The sequence below is a fragment of the Babylonia areolata genome, chromosome 2 (genome assembly GCF_041734735.1).
Source record: "Babylonia areolata isolate BAREFJ2019XMU chromosome 2, ASM4173473v1, whole genome shotgun sequence".
NCBI classification, from domain to species: domain Eukaryota; kingdom Metazoa; phylum Mollusca; class Gastropoda; order Neogastropoda; family Buccinidae; genus Babylonia; species Babylonia areolata.
In genome coordinates this window covers 49901008-49921011 of record NC_134877.1, presented here as the reverse complement: position 1 = coordinate 49921011, position 20004 = coordinate 49901008, and positions in this window count along the sequence as shown.

Below are 20004 nucleotides of genomic sequence, written 5' to 3'. Positions count from 1 at the left end.
ATATGATGCTCCACACACATAATCATATCATACAAAATACAACATAATTTCATGTAATATTTACATCAGAAAATGAATGTATAAATGTGTTTACCTATAATTTACATGTATCGATACATACGAGTCAAAAATGGCAAAAAAAGAGAAGAAACATGAAAACAAATTTCAGAGGACAAGCATGTGGCAACAGTCATGAAGCAGTCCTCCATTACTCACGTTCATGATATCCCTGGCCAGCTCTTCTCCAATGCATTTTCGAGGTCCATGACCAAAAACAAACAGGTTAGCATCCGACAGCCCTCTGGAAGAGATAACATTCACAGATGTAAAAATCTCTGAACTCTCTTTTGGAATGTTTTGGAAATGTCTCAAGAGCATTTTCAATTTTTTAGGAACACTCAAAAAAGCTGTGAACAGTCCCAACAGTCCTGGCAAATATAACAGACAGCTGGCATCACACACAGTAACATGGAAATAACCACAAAAACAAATCACAGGTCTGAGTCACATACGCAGACCAGGATTTTTATCCTCCTAACCCCTTATAGACCTTAAGCTGTGGTCTGGGTGCAAGTCATTCAGATGAGGTGACAAACTGAGGTCCCACAAGTAAAAGAATTATTGTCAACAAAAGTGTCTATAGCAAATTCTGTAATAAAAACTACTTTTTTACAGTAAATCAAATACAATGGCAGACAGAAAAGAGAAGAAAAACTGTGGTGACACACTCCGTCCAGGAAGAGCAGCCTGAATTTCACACAAATAAATATGTTGTAACAACGAGTGATACAATACACGAAACAATTTTCATTTTGCATCAATGTTTCAATGAAGTCAGCCTCTCCTGATATGTTCAGAGAGCTTGCAAAAATGTGTGAATGATGAAAACCATAGGGATCAAAACTCACTTCTCTTTCTTTAAAGCTTGAAAATGGGGAAAATACAAGACGTGCTTTTCTTTTCTTTTTTTGTGTGTGATTTTTGTGTCTGACTGTAGGGTTATTGTAGAGAGGTTTGAAAGCTCTGTATAAATGTACTATTATTATTACTATCGATATCTTGGAGATCCCTTACTCGCCAGAGTTCCATCTCTCGGGATGGAAGGTGTCCGGGTCGGAGAAAACGCTGGGGTCCCGGTGGGCAGCATGGGTCATGTAGATCACGTTGTACCCTTCCGGGATCTTGTAGCCATCAATGACCACATCCTGACAGCAGGAGAGAAGAAAGAAAAAAAGAGGAGAGAAAAAAAATGCGTTGTACATAAAGACCCCACAAAACAAAGAAAATAGGACACCATCCACTACAAGCGAGCCCTGTTGCAAACAACAATAATTGAGCAAAAAACCCTGAAAACGGAGTATGGTTGCCTACATGGCAGGTAAAAACGGTCATACATGTAAAAGCTCCCTTGTGTATATACAAGTGAACATGGAAGTTGCTGCCCACGAACGAAGAAGATTGAGCAAAAGAACCACATCCAGTGAGCATCTCCCTTAGGCGGACACAACTGCCACACACCTTCAGCAACATCAACTGACTGACACTTGTCAAAGCACAACTGTCAAACAAAATTCTCTAAAACTGATGACAAAATGTGGATTGTGATGACCAGTTCGTGAGCTGGTTGGTGATGCAGTATTTAACACTGAAGACATTTATGACAGCAAAACAAACCAGAAGTCGAAAAACTATGTCAAAGTAAACAAGCTAGTGAATCAAATAATAAAGGACAGAAAAAAACCCTAAAGAGTAGCATTTTGCATGTGCCAAAAAGCAGATGACCTCTTCAAAGTCAAACAGCAACACCATACACCCACCAGAATTCAAGTATGCTTGTTGTCAAGAGTGAGCGTTTATATAATTATCTCTAGATTTTCATGAAATTGATATAGCACTGTGACTTTTGAACAGGCACTGAAGAGTCTTTTTTTTCTTCTTTTTTTTTTTGTTTTGTTTTTGTTGGTTTTTAATTCTGTTTCAATTGTTGTCCCTTTCTTTTTTTGTATATATATAATCAATATCACTGATCGAATTCTTAGCCTACATTTGGTTTGAACCGATGGTATGTGCTTTCAAACAGTGTTCAAAATCTTGTTACTATTTCAGAGTGTTATACAAGCAGAAAAAAAAGTGTAGTGGTTGTAAACTCACCTTCCTAGCTACTCTCATGCCTCCGAGCAATGGAGGGTATAATCGCTGAATTTCTCTGAAAACATTTGTCATCAGTTTCTTGTCTTTCAACAGCTCTCCCTGCATGGCGACCTGAAATGGACAGTTTCAGTTTCAGTTTCAGTAGTTCAAGGAGGTGTCACTGCGTTCGGACAAAACCATATACGCTACACCACATCTGCCAAGCAGATGCCTGACCAGCAGCGTAACCCAATGCGCTTGTCAGGCCTTGAGAAAAAAAAAAAGGTGAATAAATAATAGATAAGCTTACATAAATAAATAAATAAATTAATAATAATTATAATATAGAAAAAGGTAGTAGTAATAATAATAATAAAACAATAATAATAATAAATAAATAAATAAATAAGACAACAATGATGATAAATAAGCAAATAAATGTAAAACATGAAGACACACATTCACACATACACCCACACATGCATAACAGATATGCACCAAACATGCAGTTGCACAGATATGAAAGCAGAGTCAAATACATATAAACATACATGAGCTCCAACACACACACACACCACACACATTACCCTGCACCTCCTCTACCCCCCTCCTCCACACACTCACTTCTAGTCTACGTATCGCAGCTTCCATGGCACACACACACACACACACACACACACACACACAAACACACACACACTTACAGAGATGAACACTTACTTGTACAAGCACACATACATACGCCCATATCTCCCACCCCCAATCCCACACACATATATACAAAGATATATATATATATATATATATATATATATACATTCCAATATCCTGTTGCTCCCACAGTGTAGGCATGCATACACTCACATACCTCATCCTCTACCACACATCCCCCACGCACCCCCACCTCCCCCTCTCTCACACACACACACACACACACGCACGCACGTGCACAGAACTCTCCTGACACTTGTGTACACTTACACTCTCGCGCATGCACAAACGCACTCAAGAGCACAGACCCACACATACACACAAACACACACATACATACACGCACAGAGGCTGCCACTGATTGGCCGCAAAAGGGATGGGAAAAGATCTCTGATGCCAAGAACGTGGCGTCTAGTATATTGATCAGTCTATTGTATTTGGAAAAGCCCACAGAGACTCCGTTCCGTTTTGAAGAAATTTGCGCAATGTTGGTTTGGAAATGATGCCGATATTTGTTTGATTTTCCTAGATGTAGGCCGCTCGTTGGTGTTATGTTACCAACAAGTCTGTCAGCTCGCTCATTTCCCGTAACACCTGCATGTCCCGGGCAGTATGACCATGTGAGTTTTTTAATCTGAAAGTTGCGCATTGCCTTATGCCACTCTGGGCTTCCCATTCCGTTTTCAATTTTCTGTATGAGGTTCATTGAGTCGGTTAGAATCATGGCATGTTGGTTTCCGGGCGTATGGATGGACGATAGTCACTGGAGGGCATGTGTCACAGCTTCAACTTCCATCGTTAGGCTGGAAATTGTGACTTTGTAGGCAGCATTCTCTTCCCAAATTGTTTTTCCATTTTGTTTCACAGTGAATCCCCAACCAGATTGGTCTTTGGTGACTGAGCCATATGTGTATATGATGATGTCCTCTTCTTTACTGTTTTCTTCTATGAGCAGCTTCACTTCCGCATCAGTTTTGCTCTCTGGCCATTCCCGACAATGTCTTCCTAGAGTGGGTGAAATGGCTGTGTTGAATAGATGGTTGAGGTTTTCGGGGTTTTTCTCCCATTCTTTTGTTTCTTTCGGGTCTTGTAGTCGGCATACTAGCTGGATTGTGTCTTCTGCTTGCCCCATCCATGAACTTCCTCGTCCTAGACGGCTGCCTTTTGGTTCTTTGACTGCATCATGCAGTGGGTTTTGAGGGTTTTCTAATGCTTTGAAGTAGGTCTTGACCTGTTCTAACTTGTTTCTGGCCTGCACTGAAGGAAGGTCAAGCAGGTATAGCATGGTTTCTGTGGGCGTGTCTTTTGTTGTTCCAAGGATCAGCCTCATAGCTTCATTTTGAACTCTTTCTAATTTTAGGAGGTTGCTTTGAGACGGTATTGTTAGCCCAAGTCCGTAGTCGATCACACTGAGGACAAGTGATTGGTATAGCAGGAAGAGGTGGCGTTGTTCAATACCTTTGGTTGCCATTGCTTTTAAGACTGAAAGGCCCTTTTTGCATTTGAGAACAGTATTTTCCCTATGTTTTCTGAAGGTCAGCATCCTGTCGAAGTGTATTCCTAGGTAGCGTAGGCATTCAGTTTTCTCGATCTGAATCCCATCGAATGACACAGAAGGTGGTGATTTGCTTGCGGTTCTGCTGTTGAGGGTGCACAGCAACGTTTGGGCTTTCGCTGGATTGATGGAAGATCCTGTGTCTTTGCACCATTGAGCAATATTGTTTAGTTGTTTCTGGACGGCTTTAGTTCTTTCCTGAGCATCTTTCGAAGTTTTGAAGACCAGGCCATCATCCGCAAGAGTAAGCACCCGAGCTATTCCATTGTTGTTTAAGTCTGCAAGGCCCTTCGTGTAGACGTTGTAGAGGACAGGAGAGAGCGGAGACCCTTGTGGCAGTCCCATGGATAGTTTAGAAGGTGCAGACATCCAATCTCCAAGGCGTAGGACGGCGGTTCTTTCCTGAAGCGCTGCTGCTATCCATCTTGTTAGTGTCAAACTTACTCCATACCTTAGTAGCAGCTCCATGAGGTGCGCAAACTGGACTTTATTGTAGGCATCTTCAAGGTCGATTGCTACTGCTAGTGTTTCTCCTTTTCTTTGAAATCCTTTATACACCTCATATGCAAAAGCAGCTGCATTTTCCCATGGGGACTTGCCTGTTCTGTAACCACCTTGATTTGAAGGGAGAATGTGCCTGTGTTCAAGATCCCTTGCAAGTTTCCTGGCTATCATGCATTCCATGAGCTTTCCAGCAATGTTTTGCATGGTTAGGATCCGGTAGCCGCTTACCTGACGATGGTCCTTTCCTGGTTTTGATATGGGTTTTAAGAAGCTGTGTGTCCAGTCCTCCGGCACATGTCCATTGTGGAAACTGTTTTGATATAGATTGAAAAGTTTGCTTCTGTCTTCTTCCGATAGCTCCTTGATGTGTGAGTAGCGAACTTTGTCTGGGCCAGGAGCCGATTCTTTCTTGCATTTAGCTATTGCTTCATTTAGATCATCTATTGTCAAGTCATCATCAGGTCCAGTCTGCATAAGGGTTTGGTTTAACTCCTCAACATATTTCTTTTTCTCATCTAAGTTTATTTGATCGCTCTGTTGTATGAAACGTTTGAGCAGGGCAGATCCTTTTTCTTCGTTTGTCTTAAGCTTGGTTCCGTCAGTGTCTAACATGTCTGGGGTAGTTGCTGTGCACGTTTTCCCTTCCATGCGACGATAAAATTGCCAGAACTCTGTCAATGTTGTGTCATAACTGAGTGCCTCGCAAAACTGTTTCCACTTGTCATTTTTGGCTTCTTGAGCAATGACTTCAAACTGTTTAGTTTTTTCTTTCATTTTTGTTTCAATATCTTTGTCCGGAGATGGTTTTGTTTTTTCTTTTTGCCAAAGTTTGACAGCCGCATGTTTTTCTATCCAGGCTCTCTCTGTGTCGGTATTCCACCATGGGGGCTGAATAGTTTGCATCCTGTGCAATGCCGTTCTTTTGTTTCTTCTGCGTCTTAATTTTTCGATGACAGTTGTCTCTTTGGTTTCATACTGAAATGGATCACGCAGTTTCATACAGGGTTTATCTGACAGTTTCTGTAGACTGAAAACTACCCGGAGGTGGTCGCTGCCTTGGTGTGGAAGCGTCTCTGCTTTCATTTCTGCTCTGAATTTTGGAGATGTTAGAGCGATGTCGATCACACTGTCACTGTCCCCTTGTCTTGTTCCAAGGCGAGTTGGGGATGTGGTTGTTAAAGGGCTAAGAAGAATTTCCCCTATCATTCCTTCAAGTGCGAGTCCTTGTGGGTTGGTGTTCCGCTGGTCCCATAACTTCGATCTTGCATTAAGGTCTCCACAGATAATGACTGAGTCTCCAAGTTCGTTCTCTATTTCCTCTAAAAAGGCCCAATCCTCTTTTGTTGTGCAGGTTCCTGGGTGAACATAGGCATTGATGAGCACGATGCCTTTGTGAATTCCGTCAGGTTTTTCAAGACGCACCCCCACTAATTCACATGAGTTGCTAAACCATTTCTCTAGATTTATGGTGGAAACTTTGTTTTTTAGGTTTTTGTTCAGTATGATTGCTACCCCTCTTCCTTCATTCCTTTGAAAGACTGTGAAATTCTCAAAATGTATTGGTCTGTCTGCACTTGTCCTGGTCTCTTGGAGACATAGAATGTCAAAATCATATGCCAATTTCTCAACTGTTGAGAGTCTCATTCTTGCGCTGGAACAATTCCAACTGCCGATTCTAAAGAATTTCTTAGACAGCCGCTCTGCTTTTGTCATTCTGCTACCTAAGCACAATCTTTTCCCACCTCTTTTGCCACGCCTGTTTTGGGGTTTTGGGGATCTGAATTTATGTCTCGTGCTATGCAGCTGATCCCCAAGGTGCACGCGAGACAGGGTTTTGTTAGTATCCATAGAAGGGTGTTCTATGTGGTGAGGGAAAATATTCGGTCGCCCTGACAGAGCCTCCTATCAGGGAAGGGCAATGGATGTCCATCTGTGTGGAGTCCGTCAGCCTGGTGTCGCCCTAAGGCCAGACTGCATACAGTTAGTGACTGTTTAACCCAACAGCCATTCATCCCATTGGTATTGTATGAAAGCCGTGGGATTGGGAATTTTTGTCGGGTTGTCTCCTCTTAGCCAGTGGAAGGGTGCATCTGGGTATTGTTGCGTAGCAGATTCTATTTTCCAGAAAAATAAAGGTTCTTCTGAAAAATAATTTACTAATAATTCAAAGATTAAACAATAACGCGATGGCAAATTATTAATCGAAATCACAGAAAAATCACTTATCTTTGTTCTGAAGCTTGTAGACTGTCTGTTAAACTGACCAGTGTGGTTTTAACACCTGGTAGACTTTTACACTGATTGACTGGGTCGTTTTAACATCCAGTTTTCAAATACACAGTTGCAGCTACACCCTTTCGAATCCTGCCTACTTGCCTGCCCAGCCACTCGTGATGGGTCCGCTATGCATTACATAAACACAACGGTCATCATAGCGTGGTTTCGCCCGGTGCTATACACATTTTGGGCCCTGTCTGTGATTCACTAATAATTCAATAATTAAACAACAACGCGATGAAATGGACAACATATGGCAAAACTCTACTGGTCACATCATAGGGGCTGGAATTCTGTTGTTTTATGAAGGAAACACAAGAGGGTCCTTAAACAAAAATAAGGGAAAGGTAATACGTACAAAACCTGAGTCGTAGTTTGAACTGATAATGATTCCCAGGAATCCCAAGAATGAACAATGTCAACATGCGTAACAAATTTGTTTGCTCATGAAACATTGACAACCTTCCAACTTTTTGGGTAATATCTAAAAACCTCACGCAATATGCTTCACCAATTGTACAATACAACTGTAATCTTTTACACAGAAGTGCAGAATTTGTTGTTGTTTGTTGCTGTTTTATCAAAAGCATCAAAAACTGCTTGTTGAAAATAGCAAGACATAAGTAAGAGCATATTGATGTGAGTTAGGCAACATTTGAATCTATTTGAATCTGGGCTCTTGATACATTGATGGAGGGGAGCTTTTTTTTAAATGTGAGGTTGGAGGGGTGGACGTACCACTTGAAATTTAACATGTGTATGTACCCATGAAAGATGAAAGCAACTGATATGCAATATATATATATATATATAGAGAGAGAGAGAGAGAGAGAGAGAGAGAGAGAGAGATTCAAAAACTTTATTACTCAAGGATAAAGATTTTAGGCATTGCCTGGTCTTCCAATCTGTCCTTGTGACAACAAAAACAGTAAGGATAAGACACAACAATAAAAACAATGGTAAATGCTACTACTACCACTACCACTACTACTACTACTACTACTACTATGATAATTATAATACTAATCAACGAACCATCATCATCATAAAAATATAATGAAGGGAACACAGCCACACACTCACACCCACCCCCACCCACCCACACTCATCCCCAAACACACACACCCTTATGCGTATACATATTTGCACATATACCCACATGCATGCATATGTCTACATGTACATACAGATATATATGCATATGCATACATAAACATAATTAGGTATCAAATCATATTGTACAACATTACAGATCATATTGTAGTACAATAGCAGATATTGAAAAAAGAAAAGAAAAAAAAATCAAGAAGTAAAGGGGTTATTAAGACTGTCAAATTAATCACCACACAGAATACAGGAAAGATGCACGACTGAAATGAAAATACATAAACAGAGCAGAGAAACATAGTTATATCACTGTACATATACAATCGTGATGAGAAATCTGACACTGATGTGGCAGGCAATAACAATCAATAGTGTGCATGTAATTCATGAAAATCACAAAAGGTTGAAAATAAGATGAAATGAGAGAGGGAGAGAGATTGATAGATAGATAGACAAATATAGATATATAGATGTGTGTGTGTGTGTGTGTGTGTGTGTGTGTGTGTGTGTGTGTGTGTGTGTGTGTTTCATATCCATTACAAGATTTTTAACTGTATGTTTCATGCCAAAAGTTGCAAAGGATGGCGCTTCATTCGGTCCAGCATATTTCCAAGCCCACAACAACGAAAACTTCAATTATTCTTTGTACTTCTACATCGTCATCATCTTCACTGTTGTCATTGTCAGTGATTGCAACAGTAGCACCAGCACAGATCACAGTAACAGTAGTAACAGGGCAACCAACACTGTACTAGAAGTGGCATTACTTCTAAACAGTTTAGAAATAGCAGTAACAGTAGTAGTAATAACACTTCCAGTACTCTAAACAGCTCCACTACGCACGTAAGAAGGGAGGCAAATAAGATAAGAGCTCTGACCTTTTCTCGATGGCCTATCTCGATAGCAAAGGCAGTGAGCAGGGAAGACATGGCCTTGGGAACAAGGGCAGAGGAGAAGAGAAGCAGGTGTTCGTTGATGAAATCCTCATCCTCATCAGAGGCGTTCTCCTGGAAGCGACTGACAAACCCTTCAGGGTCTTTGCGTCTCTGGTTCTTGATCACTTCCATCAGTTCTGTCTGAAAGAAGTCACACACAAACATCATCTTTTAAGATGGTAAAATGAACAAGCAACAACATTTTTTTTTTTTTTTGCAATTTAAATGATTTCAAACACAGTAGTTTTATCTTTCATCCATTTCTGGAGTTTAACGCATTATTCAATGATGCTCCTTGTTAAGATTGATGAAAGGATTGTGGAGGAATAAAGAGGCATGAATATCATTTCTGTAATCTACAATTCTTTTTCCAAAGTTATATATATTTTATGTGAGTTCAATATTTTATTTCTGCTCTAGTAAGAGCCCATCCAGATGTCTCATCATGGCCAACATCTTTGAAAGTTTGTTTTGGCTAGAGTTGGCCGCCAAGGGTTTACGTTTGTCAGAGGAATATGTATTTCACTTTGGATAAAAATGTGATCATTTTCTAAAAAACTACATTCGTGCAGCAGTGTACAAAAAATATATATAGCCCTGATTGCTGCCACAGTATATCTGCCAAAACTCTACTCTCTAGCCTCCTTTTTCAATCTGATTTGGTTGTGCTCCTTGACATCTTACAATTAAATTGTGGGGCAGCATGGGGGAAGCCTAACAACTGCAACCATTAATTTGTTTACTCTTCCGGTTACACATACGGACATAGCAGTAAATTCCAGACACACCACTCACATATCAGCACACACACACACACACACACACACACAAACATACACACACACACACACACACACACACACACACACACACAAACACACACTCACTCCAATTACTAAGCTTTACTTGTGGATCTGTTCTTCAAATGTTGTTGTGGGTAATGTTTCCCGTTCAATATTTTAAAATGCTATAATTCATTACCATTGTATTTTCAATCTTACTGAAGAAGAAAGACTGCAGTTTTATCTGATCTTATAGGATCTGTTTCAATTGCAATATCACTGATGTAAGAAAACACAATTTCACATGATTACAAGTATAGAAAGCATTAGGCATAAGATGATTGGATATGACAAAATGTTAATTTTTTAAATACCAATATTCTTGTTGAAATGTTTATCAAAGATCCCTACATACCTACATGCACATGCACACACACAACTGAAACAGGTTTATTACATACATAGACTCTTAGTGAAACACATGCAAGTCAAAAATAATTCATGACAATATTTTTTTAATTTGACCTTCGCCGTCATGGCCCTGCTGAAGTATGTCCCAAAACCAGTGCCAGGAACTTTGATGTTCACAGGAACGGTTATCATACCTACAGCAAGACAAGACAAAGTCTTTATCACCAAGGCTTAGAGAAAAGCAAGGTATATGCTGTTTTCTTTTTAACATCCAGTCCTCACCAATAGGAGGGACAAAAGTGAAAAGCATATAAGGAACAATAAGAAACAAGATCAAAAACACAATGAAAAGAACATGCATCACTTCAACCAACCTCTTTTCTTCATATTCATCATCACCTCATTACTCCACCCTCCACCGTCATCCCATTCAGAACAGAGCAAAAAAGAAACATATAGATAAATGCAAATATGCGTGTGTGTGTGTGTGTGTGTGTGTGTGTGTATAAAAACAAAACCTTAAGTGCCCACGGGTGGAAATTTCCATCCTCTCCTAGTGTGCAAAAAAGTGCCCCGGGACTGTAATTTCTGTCCGCATTATTGTAGGAATTTTCCTGTCGCAAAATCGTTAAATTTATATGAAATTGTCATAACTGGATAATGTGTTCATTTTCCTGTCAGAAAAGTATAGTTGTAAATAGTCATACCTTCTTCTTGTAGTTTGCAAGCTCGAATTTTTTTTCTTAATTATCCTCTGAACCAAAAAATCCCTTGACAAATAGCTGTCACTGAGCATAAAATATACTTGGCACTAAAAGGGTTAGACAGGCATGTCAGCATCACAGTAAGTATGTGTGTTGTCAAAGGGTAGGTCTTTACCAAATGCTGTGGCAATATGGTTAGCACCGCGGACTGAGAGCTGGGAGGGCATGGCTTCTACCCAGAGCTCAGTGTGTTATGGGCTTAACTGGGAAGACTGGGACCACACAGTCAATTATCATCCACTTCACAGATGCGTCTTAATATGTGTTGCTCTATTTTCCTGATCTACTTTCACTGCAAGTGTGTGTACATCTCAGGCCTGGTTAACACTGGGATATCATTATGACAGGAAACATAGAGGACAGCCTTGCTACGCAGTCCAAAACCTAAATGGACTGCCACAGCTGAATCATAATCCTTCTCCTCGTTCATCATCAATATAAAAAAGTTCAAAATTATGTGGCTTTTTATGCCCTGTCTCATGGTGACCTCAGTTTTGATACCCCTTCACTTGGGGTGAGTCCTGTCAAGGTCTACCATGTTGGCAGACTCAATGGGGCAGTGCAGGGTCTCCTCTGGTGTGTGACCTCCTGGCAACCTAACACTGATGATTCCCTGTGGACTGCTAACACTGGGACTGTGACGGATGAACCTAGGTGTGGCTGTGTGGGGGGGACTCGGAATGAGTGGTATGGGAATGCCACTGAAACAGTGCAGATGGTGGGTCTGCAAAAAAAAAAAAAAAAAAGGGGGGGGGGGGATGGGGGCCTTCTGTCTTGACAAAAATGTATGCAGAACTAAAGAAAAACAATACTCTATCATTCGGTTATATCCCACTGCTGAAGGTCATCCCTGACTTATTGTGAATTACACGTATCTTGGTATCTACAGAAATGCATGCTTGTCTGTGTGTGTGTGTGTGTGTGTGTGTGTGCGTGTGTGTGTGTGTGTGTGTGTGTGTGTGTGTGTGTGTGTGTGTGTGTGTGTGTGTGTGTGTGTGTGTGCGCGCGCGCGCGCGCGTGCATGCGCCCATGTGTGTTCAAACAAAAAATGAAAACGGATAACAAAATACAACAAAATAAAGCCATGTCAATGGATGCAACTGTCAAGTGGTTAAAGCGCTGGACTTTCAATACGAGAGTTCTTGATTCAAATCCCAGTCATGGTGCTATATCGTGCATCAGGGATGGAAATTTTATCTCTCAGATCAACAGATATGCAGACCTACCAGTGCATGAATCCCCTTTGTTTCTGTATACACATGCAGAAGATCAAATATGCATGTTAAAGACCCCGTTATTCATGTCTGCATTCGGTAGTTTATCAAAACATGAACATACCCAGCATGCGTACCCTGCAGGCACAATAAAAACAGTCACCACTGGTGAGTACACATGGGAGTTGCTGCCCACAAATGAAGAAGAAGAAAGCCATGCAAGAAACAGTCAGTCACCATGCCAGTGATTCAGTGTGTGTTTCACAACTTTCTCCGCCTCCTCAGCCTCCAGGTCAAAATCCAGTCCGAGGAACAAGGTCAAGGTTATCTCTGTCGCCACTTTCTTGAAAAAACTGTACAAGGGCAGTGGCTCTCTGAAGCAGGGTATGTGTCAGGCCACATGTCAGAGATACGTAACACAATGCAAACATGTAACACTTCAAAATATTACCATGTTTTACAGACTATAACGAAATGTTTTCTCCTTAACTTCAATCCATGCACTTTATAATATGGTGTGCCAAATGTATGGTTAAAATATGCTGCTGTGAATCAGAATCACATCAGGGTCCACTTCTGATCCTGGAAGTTTGATATTTATGGCAGTGAAAATGAATGGGCGTTTCCATCAACTACCACTTCACATCATATTATCTACAACGTCTGCAGAAGCAGGAATGTCTGAAAGAGAACATATCAACATCTTTTCACAAAAACTGAACTCAGTCGTTGCCGAGCATCACTGCCTGAGTCTGTCAGTGGATCATTTCAATGTAACAGCAAGTTTCCATACCAACCAACACAGATTTAAGAAGGCAGAGACTGACAAGACAGGACAAATGAGCAGACAATGCACATGAAAAGAGTCTTCCTATGTTGACATCAGGGCCACAGCATCAACTTTGGCTAGGAGCCAAATAAGGATGAGGTAGTGACAGCTGTCATCTCATCAACGAACTTTGAACTTGGATCTTTTTCGCTTTTGTTTAGCATCTTTATGTGCAAGTTGTAACATGCTGCATTTAATCATGTTTATGCATTGTTAAAATTGTTTTTCTTTATCTGTTTTTAATTTGGGTGTGCCTGTGTGCCTTATAATCCAAAACACCTTGTCAGTTAAATATGGTACAATTTACACAAGGAAAGTGCATATACATGCAGTTGTGTTAATGCATACATTCACATGTATAAGACAACTGCACACATACAAACATAAGAAAGTGAAATCAACTGCTAGCATCTGCAGTTGACAAGAAAATTACCATACACATACACCACATACACAAACCTTGCACGCACGCATTCACTCACACACACACACACAAAAAAACACACACTTACAAGCACATATTCTCCCACATACGTGGATAGTCAACCAGATCAGGATTATATTTTCTCCCGCACATATGAATTCATGAAAGAGAAAACATTCAATATATGTTTCATAACTGCTGAATAGAAGAAAAATAAACCAAGCATCCTGCAATGTTAAAAAAATCAATTTCTGTCTCGATCTTGAAACGTACATTATGATTAAAATTAGATTAAAGTTCACTGTGGCACAACATTCCCAATAAAGTCTTTAAGAAAAGATTATTTTTCACAGAAAGAGTGAACCATTTCTGCAAATGAAGTCACTCTATTGCTTAGAATGACCAAAACAAGCATCACAAACATTTCAGTCATGAAACTTACCTGGGGTTGATTTTAGCAACGTTCCACTCTGATATTCTGTGGAAACAGAAACCTCAATATCTGTCATCAATGAACAACAATACAACAATAAGAGCGCTGCATGCACCTGTTAATGATTCAGCCAATGGTACATGATTCAAAGACATCAGTATGGAAATATGCATGCTGTGCTTATTCTCTGTTTCACCAGCTCAGCTGTGTCAAGTATGAAACATGAATCAATGCACAAAATTATGTATTTTTGCCATGATAAAATACACCACACACAGCTTTCAAGTTGTATTGGACTAAGTGTATAAGAACAAAATACAACCACACACATTCACTTTCATTCTCTCCCTCTCTCTCTCTCACACACACAATGTCATTCTCTTCCTCTCGTCTCTCTCTCTCTCTCACACACACACACACACACACAGAGGGAACCAAAAAAGAACAGCAACAAAGAGAATGTATGTACACATGCACACATTCGCAGACACACAAAAACATAGAAAAGGAGAAAACAGCTATAATGAGAACACACACACACACACTCTCTCTCTCTCTCTCTCCCTCACTCTACATTGGCACCCTTCCACACAACATATACTTATAAACACGTTGGGGTCCCACTGACCTGTGAATAGTATCTTGATAAGACTGAAGAGCTTCAGCCGTGAACAGGTGGGAGATTTGGTCTCTCACCATGCATGCCTCCTCATCTACAAACAATAGTACAACTTACCAAGACATGTTTTAATGCCTTCATGTTCATATTTTCACAAAGTGAATATAACATTTAGCATTCAGGATTATTACCCAGTACTTTTTTTCAGAACACAGCTGATTCCCCTAAGATATTGTATCTCATTCTTAAGATCACTGGGAACTTTTATAACTCATATTTACATGTTAATCTTGCAATAACTCTATATATACATCAATCTCACTGTCAAGTTTCACTGACTTGAAATGTTTTCTGAGAAAATGATTTAAACTAAATGAAAAGTTGCTTTTTTTGTGCAATGTGTACAAAGACTACACTTAAATGTATGTGAAATATATCACAATAATCTGATATCTCTATTGGAAGAATAAACAAGACAGGCAAGGTCTTCAAGACTCACTTGTGATACACTTTAAAAAAAATGGTTAAAATGTGTTCTGTATTCATTATTATAAAGCTTCGGGTTAAAGAAAATAAATAAATAAAATAAAAAGAAGGCCTGAGTGCAGGTTCAAACCCAGCATGCTCGGGTGGGAAGAAATTGTCTTAGTCACTGCACTATTGCGGACCTATCAATGACATTCAAAAATTAGCATTTAAGCATGCTTTTTTTTAAAGGTGATAAATCCATTGTGGTATTCGAAGTGACAGCGCTGTTTAAATCATGTCATTTTGATGTATATCGGGCATTTAAGAATTCTTTAAAGTCCACAGTAAAGGAAACTTTGCTGCTGCAACATTTAGCCACTTTCTCTGGATTTAAGACAGTTCTAGATAGAGGTATGACAAGTTTAGTTACACTCGCCAGAAGGTAAGACATAGTTGATTCCATTTCTCTTTTATGTTCATTCCAGTTAATTGAGTATCCACTTTAAAAGATTCATATGCAGTAAACACGTCGATGATGTAGTCTGTGTCATCGTATGTGTTCTGTCCAAAATTTGTATTTCCTTCCAACAAAAAAAACGGTCCCACTGTCTTCTTGCTAAGCATTGCCTACGCCACTGCAACTGGGATGCGGTAATATGGTGTTCTTGGAATCCCAGAAATAGCCTCAACAAAATAAACCGTTAATGTTATGGGAAACACGGCTTAAAGGGGGGACTTAAAACCTATTATTGGTATGACTGTGAAGATTTTTCCCTACTATTTTTAAACCAAATCTGGTGTTTACAAAGTATTTCCAGAGAAAATGGCAATTTTAGAGTTTACCATGGACACACAGACATACATACAGACAGATACACACACACAGACAACTGAACACCCGGTTATAACATAGACCCACTTTGTTTACACAAGTGAATCAAAAAAAGGCATCCTGTACACATTACAGGAGTCTATAATGTCTCCATTCCCTTGAAAATGGCAGTTTTTCTGAAATTTTGCACCTTTCCCTATTTCTACTATTTTTTATGTGGTGTGTGTGTGTGTGTGTGTGTGTGTGTGTGTGTGTGTGTGTGTGTGTGTGTGTGAGTGTGAGTACTGTGGGGTTTTTAGAATATCTACAGATGCACACACTTGTCCAAGTCTCACTGCCATAAGTCCTGCTGTTCGCATTTTTACTTTCAACAATGTTAATAATTTTTCTGCTGCTGCTTTATTATCTGATCAGTCAGCCACTATATCCATTCCCAAGCATTTAATGCTGCAAACATTTCAAGATGGTATGAAGGTACCTTTGATGCACCATAAAAGTATATATCTTTACTGACAAAATTCAAACTTAACACCAACTGTATCAAACATCTACACTATACCCCTACCAAAACCTCTATCTATTGTGATACAATGAAAGCTAACACCATGATCATACTGCAAAAGTGAAGGTTTACAACCTCAAACATCTACACTATACCCCTACCAAAACCTCTATCTACTGTGATACAATGAAAGCTAACACCATGATCATACGCAGAAGTGAAGGTTTACAACCTCAAACATCTACACTATACCCCTACCAAAACCTCTATCTATGGTGATACAATGAAAGCTAACACCATGATCATACTGCAAAAGTGAAGGTTTACAACCAGCTTCAGTGCTTAAGTGTTACAGGCTCACACTTACCATTAGTGAAGAAAATATTTTTCTCATACATCTTTTCCATGAAAGATTTGTAAGTCATCTCAAAAGCCCCAGTTTCATCTGTACAGATAAGAAATCAACCTTTTAGAAATTAAACATCATCTCTCATCCACCCCACACCCCACCCACATACAGATGTAATTTACAAATCAACCTTTTAAAAAATCAAATATCATCTCACACACACACACACACACACACACACACACACACACACACACACAGGTACAAATCAAACTTTTGAAAATTGACCACCATCTTTCATGCCCGCACACACATGCATCTTTATTCTCTCCACTCAGCCCCCCCCCCTACCCCCCCCCCCCACCCCCCCACAATATTACCTCATAACCAATTATGACGAAATCAAGAAAGTTAACACCACTAGATCATTTACACTGTTTATTTGTTGAAACCAGCCTCACCTGACAAGACTTCCTGCACACCACGGTTGGAGCACACAAATACTGTGGGTTTGTTCATCACCCGGCCAGCAAAGACTCGTGAACTGTATTGCTGAATGTAGCTGTCCGTGAAACCCAAAGGGTTGTTTAAGAACTCATTCGTCAGGCCACCCAGCACTGACCATCCCACATATCCTGGGAGTTCAGCCATGGTTCAGGTAATGGAGAAAATGTGCAGAAGGCTCCTGACACTACAGGCATTTGGAATCATTGTCCCAGAGCGACATGCCTTGCTGTTCAGTTGACATCCATACTGGTCTGGTAAATGTTCAGTTAAACCTGAGCATATTGAAGTTTTGTAGCCTTGTGCTTGATTCTTGTTTCACTGCATTTTAAGCTGCCACAATAAAATTTAAAAAGCAAAATATCAGCAAGAACGTTTATCATATCACATTCCAATATATAACATTAATAATTAAAGTACACATGTAAAGAATAACTCAAGTAACTTCGATCCTCTGTTTTGATATTGATTATTGTACATCTTTTGTATCACCATTTATTATGGGTTACAATGGTTTGAGTGCAAATGGGGTGTGTACATGTCTATGTAAATTGTGAACATGATGATGATGCTGTGCATGTTTGCGTGAGAGAGAGACAGACAGACAGACAGATAGACAGAGACAGAGAGAGACTGACACAGAGCAAAAGAGAGAATGAATGTGTGTGTTACATGTGTATATGAGTGCATGTGTGTGTGACGCGTGTAAAGTCTTGAACCTTTATCACCTTGAACCTCATCATATGAAGTTAAACTGCACTGTCTGACTGATAATTATCCTTTTTATTGGAAAGATTCAATTGTTGCCTTTGATGCTCTGTGTGTGTGTGTGTGTGTGTGTGTTCGCCCATACATGTGCGTGTGTTTTCCTGTGCAGGGTGACTGAGAATGGGCGTTGGTTGGGTAACAGAGAAATAGATCAGATATCCCTGATTATATATTATACTGAAGGAAGGTAAAATCCTATTCTTGCGTCCTAAATTTTGGGACCTACTTTGCCGGCCTGCACTGATGAAACAACATACCATTTTTTTAGTAGATGTAACCCATTTTCATTGTTTTTCGGCTCTCTCTTTCCCTCTCTCTCTACATATAATATATACTGCACAATGAATTACTCAATTTTTGTGCGGACTCAGTCACTAAACTAACGTGCCGCCATCTTGAGAGTTACGAATTACATATGAACACTGACATCTGTATTCTCCCTCCATTTCTCATCTTTAGATCTGAAGTTGATAGTTGCTCAGTGACGTCGCATCCGCCGTTTTAAATATTACCGACTGGTGAGCAAACGGCGTTAATCGCACCACACGATCTCAGCCATGATTTAAAACTGTCAGTGTTTACCCTGTACATAAAAACCCCTTCGCCTGGAACATGCAACTGTTATTTAACACTACAGATCTTGAAAACGAAATTTGGTACAGATTTACCTCCCGCTCTCCTTCGCATTGAACTTTCAATTTCGCGTGCGTTTGTATTTCGCTTTTGATACTTCCGGCAAATTACCGACGAACGCATTAGCACGTTGCACCGATACTGAAAAAATACCAAATGCAGCGCTGAAAACCAACTTAAAGCAAAACACAAAACTCTTATGAAACCGCAGAATGATCCGAAAATAAGTGTGTTCCTTCTGTTAGCATTTGTTAACCTTAAACATTCATTATTTCAGAGGAGTGAATTCTATTTTTATTTCACGACCTCGTTTTCTTCGCGATGGGTGGGGGTGTGCGCAGCTTAGCAGGTTCACTGTTGAAATGTTATTAGTCTTTTAAAATTCTCAAGAGTTGGTGCTCTTACGATGTTTTCTACCAAGTGGTTCCAGTCTCTTACTGTTCTAACAAAGAATGACTGTTTGTACAGTTGTTCTGTCCGGCATCTACTGACTTGAAATGTTCTCGTGTTGTTTCTTATATAGTCAGAGATCCTCGCACTGGTGGTATCGTACTGGTCGCCAGATGTTCGTGACCTTATGAGACGTCCTGGTTTGCGTGGAGTTCAATACTCAGCAGATGGTACCATCATCATCATCAAGTCTTCCGCAGAGTGTCCACAATCATCAGGCTGGTTATTCTGACACTTTTAAAGGTGGGGAGGGGGGGCAGGGGGGGTATGCAAAAAAAAAAAAAAAACAAGAAAAAAAAGAAAACACACACTACTGGTGGAGTTTACGAGCTCCCAACGTGAACACGCCAGGAGACGCAGCTCCAACCACAGCCTCGGTCAAAGTATCGTTCCACTCAGAGATGGTTCGCGGGAGGAACGAGTGAATCCGGTAGTCCCGTTGATACTGAAGTCAAGCAAGCTGCCTTGAATGTGCTCTAATCTGTCCCTCTTCTTAGCCGGTGCTCTCAATTTTGATTCCTGGGATTTACTGAGTTTGTTAAAATCCACCTGGACCATGTTGTTAATGATTTTGTGCAGCATGCTGAGCCTTGCGATCTTACGTCAGCTTTGTAGGGATGTCAATCCGAGGTGGTGTAACATGTCAGTGACGCTGGCGGTTCTTTTGTAACGATTTAAAACGAAACGTGCTGATCTTCGTTGCACACGGCCTAAATTTTTGTGATCTGTCCTTCTTTGTACGGGTCCCACACGTACAGTGCTTCCATATCCCAGAACAGGCCGCACCAGAGCCTTATAGGCTG